The sequence below is a fragment of the Abrus precatorius genome, unplaced genomic scaffold (genome assembly GCF_003935025.1).
Source record: "Abrus precatorius isolate BTA unplaced genomic scaffold, Abrus_2018 Scaffold8, whole genome shotgun sequence".
In the NCBI taxonomy this organism is placed as follows: domain Eukaryota; kingdom Viridiplantae; phylum Streptophyta; class Magnoliopsida; order Fabales; family Fabaceae; genus Abrus; species Abrus precatorius.
This window is the reverse complement of record NW_020874428.1, coordinates 21,427,648-21,442,580: the sequence shown is the minus strand read 5'-3', so window position 1 is coordinate 21,442,580 and position 14,933 is coordinate 21,427,648.

Genomic DNA, 14,933 nt, shown 5'->3' with positions numbered 1-14,933 from the left:
TTTTGCTAGTAGTATCTCCAGCCCAGTCAGCATCTGTATAACCTTCAACCTATAGGTGATTTTTATTTGTGAATATTAAGCCTTTTTCAAGTGAGGACTTCAAGTATTGAAGGATCTGGGTTACAACCTTCATGTTATTTATACTTGGATTGTGCATGAATTGGCTCACTACGCTTACTACATAGGCTATATCAGGTCGTGTATGTGATAGATAAATAAGTTTGCCAACTATCATCTGGTATCTTCCCTTTTTTGTTGGCACTTGGTCTAGATGGTCTCCAAGTTGGTGATTTTGAACAATGGAGTATCTACAGACTTGTAGTCTAGTAGCGTAACTTCTGATAAAAGATCTAGGATATATTTTCTTTGAGAAAAAAAGATGCCTTGTTTTGATTTAGCAACCTCAATCCCTAAAAAAATATTTAAGTCCTCCTAGGTTTTTCATTTCAAATTCAGTTTCCAATTGCTTTTGAAGTTTCATTATTTCTTCTAAATCATCTCCTGTGATGATCCGTTATCTTACCTTGGCGATGTTTCAAGAATAATGTGTGGTTTGCATTGCTTTGCTAAAACCCATATTTTTCATTGTCACCTTTAAATGCCTGAACCATTCTCTCAGAGATTGCTTCAAACAGTACAAAGTTCGTTGCAGCTTGCGAACCACCTTAATATCAACACTTGCCTCATATCCTAGAGGTTGTCTATGTAAATTTTTTCATTAAGATGTCCATGGAGGAAGGTGTTCTTGACATCTAATTGATGCAATGGCCAATCAAGGTTTACTGCAAGAGATAATAGTACCCTGATAATGCTCAACTTGGTCACTAGTGAGAAGGTTTTTTGATAGTATACGCCATATGTTTGTGTAAAACCCTTGGCTACTAGTTGTGCCTTATACCTTTCAATCAACCCATCGGCTTTGTACTTGATGAAGAAGACCCACTTATACCTGCTATTTTTTTTTTTCCTTTTGGTAAAGGAACAAGAGTCCATGTTGTGTTCTTGTTTAATTCTTCCATTTCTTCATTCATAGCTTGAGTCCATTTCGAGTCTTCAAGAGTCTCTCCAATGTTAGTAGGGACACTTTATGGAGAGAGTTCATTAGCAAACTTCTTAAGAGGGTCAGATAGTGCCTTTGTTGAAACATAATTAGCAATTAGATACCTTGATCTATGGCTCTCCACTTCATAAGAATATCATCTCGGTGGTTTTCCCCAATTATATCTGTAAGGTAACTCATAGCCAATAGATGTATCAACATTGCTAGAGACATTAGGGGTGAGTGGAGTGTTTACCTCAATAATATTCTCAAAAGGTGGATCATTGGGAGGTATTTGAGAGTGAGGGGATTCCACTGCTTCAACTTCTAAAGGAAGAGACCCTTCTGTAACTGCAATTGTTTCTGTTTCTGGAGGAGAGCATTCTCTAGATGCAACTACTTCCGTTTCTGTTGGAGTTTATAGAGCCTCATCAGATAGTGTATTAGTATCCTTGAACTAGTTAAATGTTAGCCAATTCGACTCTTCTTGTTGCATCTCCTCCGGAAGAGCATAATTGGATGGTGTGGGGGAGTAGAAGGTGTCAAACTCGAAGAAAGTAACATCCATGGTTACATATGTGTGTCGAGTAGTGGGATCATAGCAGCGATATCCTTTTTGATGTGTACCATATCCCAAAAAGAGACACCAAATAGCACAAGAGTCAACCTTTGTTCGTTGGTTCTTATGTAGGTGAACAAACACAACACACTCAAAAACTCGTGGTGGGAGCATATGTACGGTGAGTAAAGGCACAAATATAGAAAAAAATCTGTAGCGGAGTCTTAAAGTTAAGAAACTTTGATGGCATTCAGTTGATGAGGTATACTGCAGTAGTGACAACATCAACCCAATATTGGCTAGGCACATGTGCTCCAAGTAAAAGAGCCTGAGCTGTTTCGAGGATATGGCGATTCTTGCATTCTGCAACGCCATTCTGTTGAGGAGTGTGAGGACATGAAGTCTCTTGGATAATTCTGTGTTGTTGAAAATAATTACAAACTTTGTAATTTACATACTCACCACTATTATTAAAACGAATCTATATTGAGTATTGAGTTTGAATCATTTGATGGAATACTTAAAACATATGAAATACCTCATTTTTTTTGTTTCAATAAGTAAATCCAAGTCATTTGAGTACAGTCATCTACAAACGTCACAAACCAATGGTAACTAAAGAGAGAGGATTTGGGGATGGTCCCCACACATGAGAGTGGAGTAAGGTAAAAGAAACATCACTTTTTTTTATACGTAATGAAAAACGAACTTGATGACTCTTAACTAAAATACAAGTCTCACATTTAAAGTCCAACAATGATGTATATGAAAAAAAAACTAAGAAACACATGTTTCAAGTACCTAAATGAGAGGTGGCGAAGCTGACAGTGCCAAAGAAGAATTTGTTCCCTTTTGAGATTACTCGGGTGATGCATGTGATGTGCTTTGCCGACACTTAAATCCTCCATATAATAGTCCTCCCTCTTAGTACCATGCCCAATTATCTCCTTGGTGAGAATATTCTGAAGAAGACAAAAAAAATGGACAAATTAGTACCACACAATTCAAGTCTTTAGTAACTTTACTCATAGATAGTAACTTATAAGAAAGAGATGAAACAATTAGTGTATTAGATAGTGAAAGAGCTAGTGATAACATCACAGTCCCAACCCCAATTACCGTTGAATCGTTGATAGACTACCATTAGCAATGACAATACTTGTGCATCGAGGAGTTAAATGTTTAGAGAAATCAGTTGCATCAAATTGTATATGATCGGTAGTTCCAGAGTCAAGTATCCACACATCATGGTCACCATCATGGTGAGAGCAAATTAGAGTATTATATTGGGTATGATCAGTATTTATTGCTGGAATAAAGGAAAGTTGCGGTTCTGCAGTAGCTACAAAACTTTTCCTTGGTTGTTACTGGTGCCACAAAGATCTCGATACTTTCAAGCTTGAAACTCAAACCACCAATTTGGATAGTCGTGGAGTTTGAAGCAAGTTTCACGAGTATGTTTGGTACCTCGACAATGAGAACATTTGGTGTCGCTAGATGAATCTTTACCTTTGGGCTGGATATTCACTAACCTTATCTGTAACTTGAGACCCTTAGAAGTGAGAACAGCCCAGATATTTTGTTGGGGTTGTTTGTCATCACTACTTGATGAAGGGCTTCCTTCTGAATGTGTGCATAAGCTTGTTCCACTATTGGGAATGACTTCATCTGCAAGATATCACTCCTGATATTATTTAAGCGATCTTCTCATCCATCCAAAATTATGTTGACCTAATCTTCTTGGACAAGATCATTGTAGTGTTGAATGTTAATAGGGTATTCCATCTGGTTTGGATGGCGAAAATCAATTTCATGCCAAAGTCCTTAAAGATCATTGTAGTATTTTTCAAGAGGGTCACCGACCTATTTGAGACATGCACACGATGTCAAAGGTCATAAACTTGAGATGTATCACTACTATCAAAATATGTGATTGCGATTGCATCCCACACCATTTTGGCTGTGGGAAATCGAATAAAATTGCCAACAAGAGAAGAATCCATGGAGTTAATGAGTCATCCTTTAATAATTGTGTTGTCAATATGCCAACGATATGCTTGAGAGGGTTGTGATAAATCACCATTAATATATCCTAAATTGTCTTTGCTTGAGATATACATCTCAACCACCTAGGACCAAAAAGCATAGTTACTGCCATGTAGTTTAATGCCAATCGGTGCAAAAGAATGATCAATATTGATCTGAGGCGGGGCCAAGACTTGGTTCAAAACTTTTGACATTTTTGTAGCCAACTCAGTTAGGGTAGGAGTGGAAGATTTTGTATCAGTAAGGGGTAGGAGTAGGGAGTTCTGTATCAGCCATGGAAAGGGAACAGTTGATTCAGGAAATAGGAGTATGGATCGTAAACTCTGATACCATGTCAAACTACAATGGTAAGAATCAATTTTTTTTTAATAATTTTTACGTGAGATACAAGGAGATATATACATGCAGAAAACATAACTATTTCTGGCTATACACAAATTAAGGCAATTATCATAATTAGATAATTACTATAATTAAACATATCCAAAAACTTTCTACTAAAATCTTGTAGAAATCAATTTCCATTAGATAATTACTACAATTAAACTTATCATAAAACTTTCTACTAAGATCTCGTAGAAATCAATTTCCACCACAACTCACGCCAACATTACCCTCCATAGTTTTCCATAATTGACGTAATAAATCTTCCTTGTATGAAAACAATTGCCTTCTTCAAGAAAGTTTTCACACCCATTGACCCATCGTAAATCATCTGTTATCTATCACCTGCGTCTCTTTATTGACGGCGATTTGACCAAACATGGATTGACAATTCCCTTGAAAGCTTGTGGGTTATGTAATCGCAAAAATGAGGACATACTGCATCGTTTTTTGCATTGCAGTATCTCCATAAAACTATGGTATATAGTGTTTGAATGGTTTGATGTCAGTTTATGCTTATTTAAAAATTTGTATTAGTCATTATTGAGCATAAGTGAAATCCAAGGTGGAAAAAAGAAATAGGGGGAGTTGTAATTATATGATTTGCAGTATTATAGACAATTTGACTTCAATAAAATAATATTATTTTCAACAACAGTATAGGACTTTTGGGAAGATTGAGTGTGTATATGAATTGAATTAATTATCCCTTGACATTTATTGTTAATTTCCTTTAGAGTTGTAATGGATTGAAATATCTTTATAATCTGAACTTGCTTAAAAGAAAAAAAAAATTGTCAAACAATTTAATTTGATAAACTATATATATAACTGTATTATGTTAACTACAAATTCATAACTTCCAGCTTGATTTACTAAACATAACCTTAAAGTAACATTTAACTTTTAAAAATTAACCAACAAATTTCTAATATATTTTATCTTTTATCTTAAAAAAATAACTTATTTACCACACAATTAAAAACTTGCATACATTAAACTTTATTATCTTTTGTATTTTTTTTTCATCTTTGCAAAAGTGTCATTCTTTGTTTTTTTTTCATTTTTTATCTACTTCATTCTCTCTTCTATCCAAATGTATTTTATATTTTAAAAAATATAGCTTAAAATATTTCATGTTTAAGAATATACAAAGAAAAAAATTATTTTTTATAATTATTTAATTAATTGATCATAAATTAATAATAATTAATTTTAATAATACATTAATATAATTATTTTAAGTCATTTAACACAAATAAACTAATTACATAATTAATTTGTCAAATAATTTTAATTTTATAAACTATTTATACAACTACAAGTTCTTTTTTTTTTCTTCTAAAATACGAGACTCAAAGGCCTAAAAAACAAAGCAACACCCAGACTAAGAATCTATAGCAGAAAAATCCCAGAGAGTCAAGCCTTAACAGAGGAGCTAAAGATAAGCAAATCTATAAGACAGCCCCTTTACCTCATGTCCACATCTGGCCAGCCAATCTGCACATTGATTAACTTCCCGTAAAACATGATTAAATCTAACAAATTTAATCTTCCTAAGTAATAATCTAATCTCACTGATTATAGAATACAAAGGATGTTGATAACTTTGAAGGTTAACAATCAAAGAGATAGCTTCTTTGGAGTTATATTCTATCCAAATAATATTAATGTTTTTATAAATGACAAGTTTAAGTCCCTTGAGAATTTCTCAGCTTAGCACAAATAGGAGTACAAAAGGGAAGGGGGTGGTAGCAACCAACTACAAAGGTGCCATTATGATCATGAATAAGTCTCCTATAGCTCGTCATTCCAGTGCTTTGGAGAGCTGATCTGTTAGAATTTAATTTGAATTGTCTATCCAGAGGAGGCTGCTATCGAACTAAGCTTTGTGGCTCCTTATGACCATCCATAGAATTCTAGGTGTCTCTGCCATAAGCCTAAAGAAAGCCAAATTCAAAAAGAATTTTATGCAATAAAACATCAGTATTCAAAGGAAAGTTATTAAAAATAACACAATTTTTATTACACCAGAGATTCCAAATAATTATGCCAAACAATTTACTCCAAAATGGATACAAAGGAAAATTATGCTTGGATAGATTAAAAATAATCCAATTAGAAAGACCTAGGCTAAAAAATGAAGAACATTTATCATGCAGAACAAAATGATCTTAGATTTGGCTAGCACTCCAACAATCCCTAAGGACATGAACAATAGTTTCAGGTGCCTCATTGCATCTAGTGAAAATATGGGAATTAGACATCTTACAATGAAAACGCTCATAGTTTGTTAAAAGTTTGCCATTAGCTAGTTTCCATAGAAAAACATTGATTTTAGGAGGGTCCTTCTAATCCCAAACAAGTTTAAAAATATGATTATTTTGCTGGCTGCACTGCTAAATGTCAGAAATAAGGTTGCAAGCAGATTTTAATAAAAAAAGTTGTCATTATTAGTACATTTGCAGAACACTTGATCTTGTTCATTGGTAATAACAATGGGATTAAATTGAGCAATCAGGTTACAAAAATGATCAAGGAGAAAAAGATGAATCTTATCCCAATCCGACCTACCCTATGACAAAAAAAGTGCATCTGGACTGTCTAAATCAACATTAAGGATGGGATGGTGAGCAATATTGGATAAATTAAATTGCAATAAAACCCAGTCATCCTTCCAAAACCTCACAGACATGCCATTTCTTAAAATCCAACTCAAACCTTTATAAAACACCTCCTACACAGCCACCATCCCCTTCCATAGGGGAGACTCTTTTTGGCAAGCAATAATAACAGGATCTTTACGAACAGAAAACTTGTATTTACTATAGAGAACCTAGGACCAAAGCTCATTAGGGGAAGAAATAAGTCTCCAGCAAAGTTTCATTATGAAAGCTTCATTAACAGTGTTCAAATTTCTAAACCCTAAACCACCCTCACTCCTAGGTTTACAAATTTTCTCCCAAACAATTAAATTACACTTCTTACCATTCAGAGAACCCCAGATAAATTTTTTACAAATAGTATCAATTTCTTTACAAACAGTTTTAGGCATTAGGACAGATTGCATAAAATAGTTTGAAATATTCATAATACAAGATTGAGCCAAAGTAATTCAACTAGCCATAGACAGAGAATTCATTTTCCAAACTGACAGTTTCTTCCTGATTTTATCTATTATAAAAGCAAAATCATGCCAAGAGGGTTTAACGGGACTAATAGGAATACCCAAATATTTACCAAATTTAGTAGGGTTATTAAAGCCTAGACTAATACTAATATCATGAGAGAGGCTAGAACCACAGTTATTAGAAAAATAAATAGATGACTTATCCTTATTTACAGATAAACCTGAGGTAGAACAAAATTCATTTAATATATTATTTATAGTCTTAATATTATGGTTGTCAACCCTAAAAACTAGAATTATATCATCCACAAAGAAAAGATAAGAGATTTTAAGGCTCAAAGTACTGAAAGAATAAGGAATTCAACTACCATCATTGACCCTATCTTAGATCAAATGGGCCAATCTTTCTATGCACATCACAAATATATAAGGGGAAATGATATCCCCTTGCCTAATACCCTATTTGGTTTGAAAGATTCAGTTTTACTATCATTCTAGTTTATAGACATAGAGGATGATGAAATACACTAGTTAATAAATTCAGTAATTTTAGGACTGAAACCTATAGCTTGAATAGTGTCATTGATAAAGTTTCACCTAAGTCTATCATAAGTCTTTTCAAGATTAATCTTAATTAACATGAAACCCTGCTTATTTTTCAAATTATGAAAAAAATAAAGTACTTCTTGAAGAACAATGGTATTATCAATTCCCTGCCTTCCCAGAATGAAGCTGGTCTAATTAGCGGATTTAATATGGAGTAGAGCCCCCAATTTTGTTAGCTAGTAATTTAGTTATGATTTTATAGCTAACATTACAAAGGAAAATAGGCCTAAATTGCTTAATATGTTCAGGATTATCAACCTTAGAAATAAGGGTAATCACAGTGTCATTGACCTCAGCAATATTTTTAGGATTAACAAACACATAAGATACAAATTTAAAAATTAAAGGACTTCAAAATCACCACTGATTTTTGAAGAATAACGCATGAAGGCTATAAGGGCCAAGGGATTTCAAATTTCCTATACTAAAAAGAGCAGCTCTAATTTCAGCTAAGGACAGGTCAGAATTAATAATCATATTATCTGCTTCTCTGAGAGAAGGAAACCCAGACACAGTTGAGAAACCATTATACACAGGGCCAGAATCAGAATAAATGGTCCTAAAGTAATTGACAACAATGCTTTGAAGTATCCTAGGGTCAAATTCCCAGGTATTCTTGTTCCTAAGGGCAACTATCTGACTATTTTGTCTATGAATGATTACAACTTTATGAAAAAAAATATTATTTCTATCTCCTAGCTTCAACCAATTGGATTTGTAATGATGAAACCATAACAACTTCTCCTAACCTAAAATTTCTTGATATTCTTTCCACAGAGAACTCATAAGATTATATAGAAAAGGATTATCCTAAATAACTAACTTAATATAGATACTCCTGATTCTATTTAGTAGTTTCTTCTTCCTGTTAAATATGTTACCAAAAATATTTACATTCCAATCAGAGATATTTTTTGAAAAATTAATCACATTTTTAGACCAAGACCTAGAGGAGATCCAAGAGTTCTTAACTTGAGTATGAAAATCTTCATGAAACAACTAAGGGGATAAGAATCTAAAGGGCTTATGACAAGCATGCCTACTGTCTTTACTCCTAATTTTCAACCATAATGCCACATGGTCAGACTTAGGGACAGGGAGGTGAATGAGGGAACTATTCTGAAATAATAATCTCCAAGAGTCATTCTCAACAACTCTATCAATTCTTTCCTTAATAGGTCCTTTATACCAAGTAAATGAGTTACCTTTGAACCCTAAGTCATGAAGGCCACAAACATCAAGGTAGTCTGCAAACTGATTCATAAGATTTAAATTAAGGGGCCTACCTCCTGATTTTTCATTTTCAAAAAGAATGAAATTAAAATTCCTGCAAGACACTAGGGACAGTCAATAGTGAAACTAAAACTAGACAGAATTTTCTAACACTTAGCTCTTAATCCCTCTTGAGGACTAGTATAGACAGCAAAGAGTACTTAGTCCTTATGACCATCTCTGATCTGTAGGTGGATAAAATAGCTATTTTTTTTTAATAAATCAACTTTAATTTTGCTAGTATCCCAACAATATCAGATACCTCTAGAAAAACCTATAACATCTATTTTAACATGACCATCAAGGTTAAATTTTTTAATTACCATATCCACATTAATAGAATGAATTATAGGTTTAAACAAAGCAACAAAGTCAAATTTATGAATCTTAATTAAGTCATTTATAAGTCTAGGAAAAATTTTCTCTCTTGCACCCCTACAGTTTCAAAACATACAATTCATAAAAACTTTTAAGAGAGAAAAGTAGCAGTATTCTCAGGCTGTTGGGATAATCTCGCACTACTATTATCTAATGAAATAATTTCAGAGTCAGATTTAACCATGTCAACTGCTTTATCAAGATCCATTATTAAAGGAGGAGTTTGATGGTTTATCAAGAGGGACTTTAATTGAGGCCAATAAGATCCTGTATACTATAACTCAAATTCCTATAACCCAAATTCCTATCCTATTGAAGGTTCTTTTGAAATAGATTCATTAACATAAGGTATTCCTTTATTTCTTGATTGGGGGTACTATTAGGACAAACTTGAGCATTTTTATCATCAATAACCTTCCCATTTTGGAAATTCACTTATTCATCCATTCCTATTTTTATCCAAGAAGGAGTAGCTCTGGACTTATTTCCTTTCTTCATTATGGTATTACCTTTAACCTAATTTTGACCTTATTAATTGCTTAGTGTATGCAGGTTCCTTAGATGGAAGGTTCTTACGTTTAGGTGTTTTAGGTTGTTTCTTGGTACTAAAATTAGATTTTGGCTTAAGATTCTCTAAGGGTTTACTAAGAACATTGAATCTTGATCCAGAAGGAAGGTCTCTAGGTTTTTCACTTAAAGATTGTGATCCAGCAACTTGGGAATAACTTGATTTTTTCCTAAACTGCTTTTTAGCTAGCATCCAAGGACCAAAATGGTCAATCTTTAACCCAGACTCACTCTCAAGACAGTCTCTAACCATAGTTTTTCTATCACAGAGGGTATTTCCTGCCATCCCTTCATTATTTATAGGACAATTATTAACATTCTCACCATTCTTTATCTCAGGACAATCATGACTAATATTTTCTGCACAGTGCTCTTGTCTATGACCATACGTACCACAATTAAAACAAATTAAATGCAATCCTTCATACTTAACCTTAAATTTCTGACCTAAAACCTTAAAGGCAGGGACCAGTTTATGACTAAGATCAATTTCAACACAAATTCTATCAATTTTCCCGGAGAAAGAACAGAAGTGTAGGAATCTACTTTCAGCATAGATCCCAGGCAAGTACCTACCTACTACAATAATTTATTATTATAAAGTTCTATAGGGAGATCAGGGATACAAACCCAGACGACAATTTTCCTGAGATTGTAATCTTTTGTCCTAAATAGAGGTCTCCACCTCTAAACAAGAAGGTAATAATCAAGAATCATCCAAGGACCTTCAAATGAAGCTTTCTTATAATCCTCACTACTTTCAAATTTAACTATAAAGAATTCATTATTTAAGTCAAGGATTTTTAATGCCCCATTTTTACTCCAGATACTGGTTAATCTCTGATTAAGGTAGTTGAAGCTAACTGATTTTCCTAGAAGTTTAATGATAAGAGTAAAGCTCCGTGGGGTGCACCATCCCTCATAATCCTCTAAGGGGATCTTGAGGTCAGGGCAAAGATTTTGGATAGTTTTCTTCGAATCTACCGCTTCTTCAGGTTTAGGGTTTATATTAAATTCTTCCAAGATCGATTTTAGGATATCCTTATTATTTAGCACCAGATCTATCTCTTTTGACCCTATCACTTTATCTCTATAGGACGAAGTCTCAGAAAAATTAGAAGAAAGGTTAGAAAATACCTGATTAGGATTCAGATCTACAGAAAAAATGTCCTCTTGCAAAGTATCCTGAGCCATTATTGAAGAGATAGTCAGGTCTATCTTTACCTTCTTTGTACTTCGATCAATCAAGTATGTCCCTTCCTTTGATCTCTTGTCAGATTCAACCCGTTTCATCCTTTGTACATCGCTTGGAACAATGGCTTAGACCCAGAGAGCACCTCCACAAACTCTCCTTCTATGCTCTGACTCTCCACCAATGCGCTCAGCTACACAAGCCGAGCCAAAATCTTGAAATGTTAAAAATGACTTCTTATAGCTTTGCAAGAAACTATAAAAGCCTAGACTTTTTTTCTTGATAATATCATTTTTAATACAACTACAAGTTTTTAACTACAAATCAATAAATTTAAACTAATTTTATAACTACAAACTCATAACTTTCATATCATTTTATCAAATATAATTTGATTCTTTATTATCTTTTTGTTTTAGTACTTATATTAAAAATTAAATTAATCCTTACATATTACAAGACATAAATTTAATTCATTCATATTTTTATTTAACAATTTATAATAAATAAAATTAAAATAATTTTTACTTAAATTGCGAATGTCATCATCTCGTTATCACATTTGGTTATTATTGACTTATTGTTCAAATTCAAATAAATTATTATTTATAATTTATCATAAATTATCATAATCCTATTTTTTAGTCTTTATATATTATTTTTTATTGTTACTTTATAAATAATACATATTATTTTACTTCCTACATAAATAAAGCTTTTAAATTAATCGTTGTAATAAAAGTTTAAAACTAAAGAAAAGACTTTTACTTCTCTCTAGCAAAAAAATATGAAAATTAAAAACTTTTAACACCTAAAAAAGTAAAATTTCTTGTGTATCATCGTATATCGATTGCCTTTTTTTTTCTTCTTCTTTTCTTTAGATTTCATTCTTTCAATCTTATGATTTAACGTTTAAATTTATGTGATTTCTATTATTTTGCTTTATTTTATCCATTTTTAATATATTTTTTTGTTGAATTTCATTCATCCTTTGTCATCTCTCAATTGTACATGTTCAATGAAACTACAAAGTAATAATGCTATCTAACGTTGTGGATGTGAAAGATAAAATAATATTAAAAAAAACAACTTCATCAATTATATAATAATAATAATAATAATAATAATAATATTATTATTATTATTATTATTATTATTATTATTATTATCACCAAAATTCTTAACATATATATCTCATTTGATTCAATTTTTTTTTTAAAAAAAGAAATATTTGTATTATATTTTATTTTTTAAAATTATTTTTAAAAATAAAAATCAAATATACTTAAATTATTTTTCTTCCTAATTTGAAAATTAAGAATCTTAACTACCAAATCATATCGTAATTCTTAAGCCCACCATAACACATAACAATGAACTTAACAAACAAATCACGTGCAACTTTGTAAAATACATTTCATAATCAATATTTGTTTTTCGTACTATATTATTAAAAATTAAAATTTAAAAGTAGTTTTTACATATTTTGTTTTTTTGAAGGAACAAATATATTTTGAATTTTTTTTTATGTAAAAGAAGTAGTATAATTAAGATGAAAAAGAAGAGTGATGTAAAAAGGCAAAAACCCCACCATGTTAAGTATGTGCCCTCTAAAAGTAATTAGCAAGCTCAGAGCCAGAGAGACAATTAATGGCAGTCTACTCTTTTGGCGATTCGCAGAAGACATCACACCTAACACGCCTACCTATTTAAAATATTTATTATTCTTTCATTGAATTTGTTTTACTCAAAATTTAATTTTTTTTATCTAAATGTTTAAGATATTTGTGATATAAAACAGTTTTAAATATTCAAAAGTATAAAATTGTGTAAAATTTTGACACGATTTGATGAGTTTTTAAAACGTTAGACAATAAGTCGAAGAAGAAAATTTTAAAATTCTCGGATGTTAACTGAAATTTAATATTTAAATGAGTGTGTTTTGAGGGGAAAAAAAGGTTTGAGATAACTTAATTAATTTAATTTATTAAAATTTTGAGTAAAAATTAAAAATTTAAGTATTTTAGATAGAATAAATTTGACAATGAAAATAAATTTATAAAATTAAAAAACTTAGTTAACTTAAAAAACTAATATAATTCTTATATCAAATTAAAAAATTATAATTAAGCTAAGCTAATATATTTTACTTTTGATAGTTTGCATAGGTTTTGTGAACCATATTGAGTTTATATGACAAGTACATTGTTTCTCTGATTTCCAGACTGTGTGGAACCACGAGCGTAAATTATTGTTTGTTGCAGCGGATCATGTACTATTTCATAAACATGTTCACATTTTTGTCAGGTAAATGCATTCAGAAATATTGTTTGATTCAATATTAATTTAATCATTTTAAAATAATATTTCATGTTATAAATTTACTTATAATTTTTATGATAAATTAAAAATTTATAAACCATTTTCATAATTCTTTAAAATAAGAAAATTTATAAATAAGTTATTTTAAATGAGTTTAATAAAACAATATACAAGAATATAGAACTTTGTAGTTAGTTTTGCATACACTAGGTTTCAAAAATTGTCAAGATGCAGCGTTGAAATATAGATCAACAGAAAATTATAAAAAATATTAAATATTGAAAAAGATTTTTAAAAAATTATAATTTTTTAATCAAAATTACCAATCATTTTTTTTGTATTTTTATATATTCTCATGTTTTTTTTTTCTAAAATTACATACTTTATTATTTAGCATTTTTTTCCATATTAAAAAAACCTCTTTCCTTGAGTTTTAGATTAAGTCTTTTGTTACTACCTTTCCAGCTAGATTACCCTAAATAGTCGGGCTGCATGTGGATATATAAAACCACATATTCTTATATAATTTTTTTTTAAAAATATTATTTTATGACTTCCTTTTCTCGATTACATTCTTCATACTATTCCATGTATTTCTTTATTTTATTTTTTATTTCTCACCTAATTATAAACATTGCTGTGAAAAAAAGTGCTGCATGAATAGAATTTCCTAGTCACAAATGAGGTTGTAAGAAAATATTACTTATCTTCTTTATATAATTATAATTATTTTACAGTGCTTGCTAGCCTGTCTTTGCGTTTGAGGGTAGTTGTATCCCATGTGGAAAGATAACACGTAGAGCCATACCTACTTTTATATATAACATTTTAAGATCGTAAGTAGATTAACTGGCAAAAGATTATTTTAATTTAATTTGTAATTTTGAATTTGAGTTACGGTAAAAACATTTTTTACTCAATATGATGTTATCTATTAAGAGAAACTAATTTTTGAATAACCTTTTAATTTATTACGAAAAAATTAAAGTTAAGCTAGGTTAAAAATTTAACAAAAATTACTATTAAATGAATTAATTTTTAAAATTAGTAATACAAATCTTAAAGCATTTTTTAAAAAAAAATATTTGTAAATCAAAACATACGTGTGCAAACAAAGCAAATATCCTCTTTACCCAAAAAAAATAAATAAAAAATAAAAAACAAAGCAAGACTTTACATAGTTGTTCCAGGTAAACGAGAGAAAAAGCCAAATTATATTCAAATTCTGAGGACGTACGTGCGCCCCACCACCATGTGTATTGTGTCCATCTCCAAAGTCTATTGTTTTCTATTTATTTAGATAAGTAGAATAAAAAAAGTATATATAAAGATTTTTTATCTTATACGAAAATTTGTTAAAAAGGTATATAATAACTTCTAATTTTTCTGTTTTTATATTTGAAATATATTTAATACAGAATATATTATTTGAATAAAA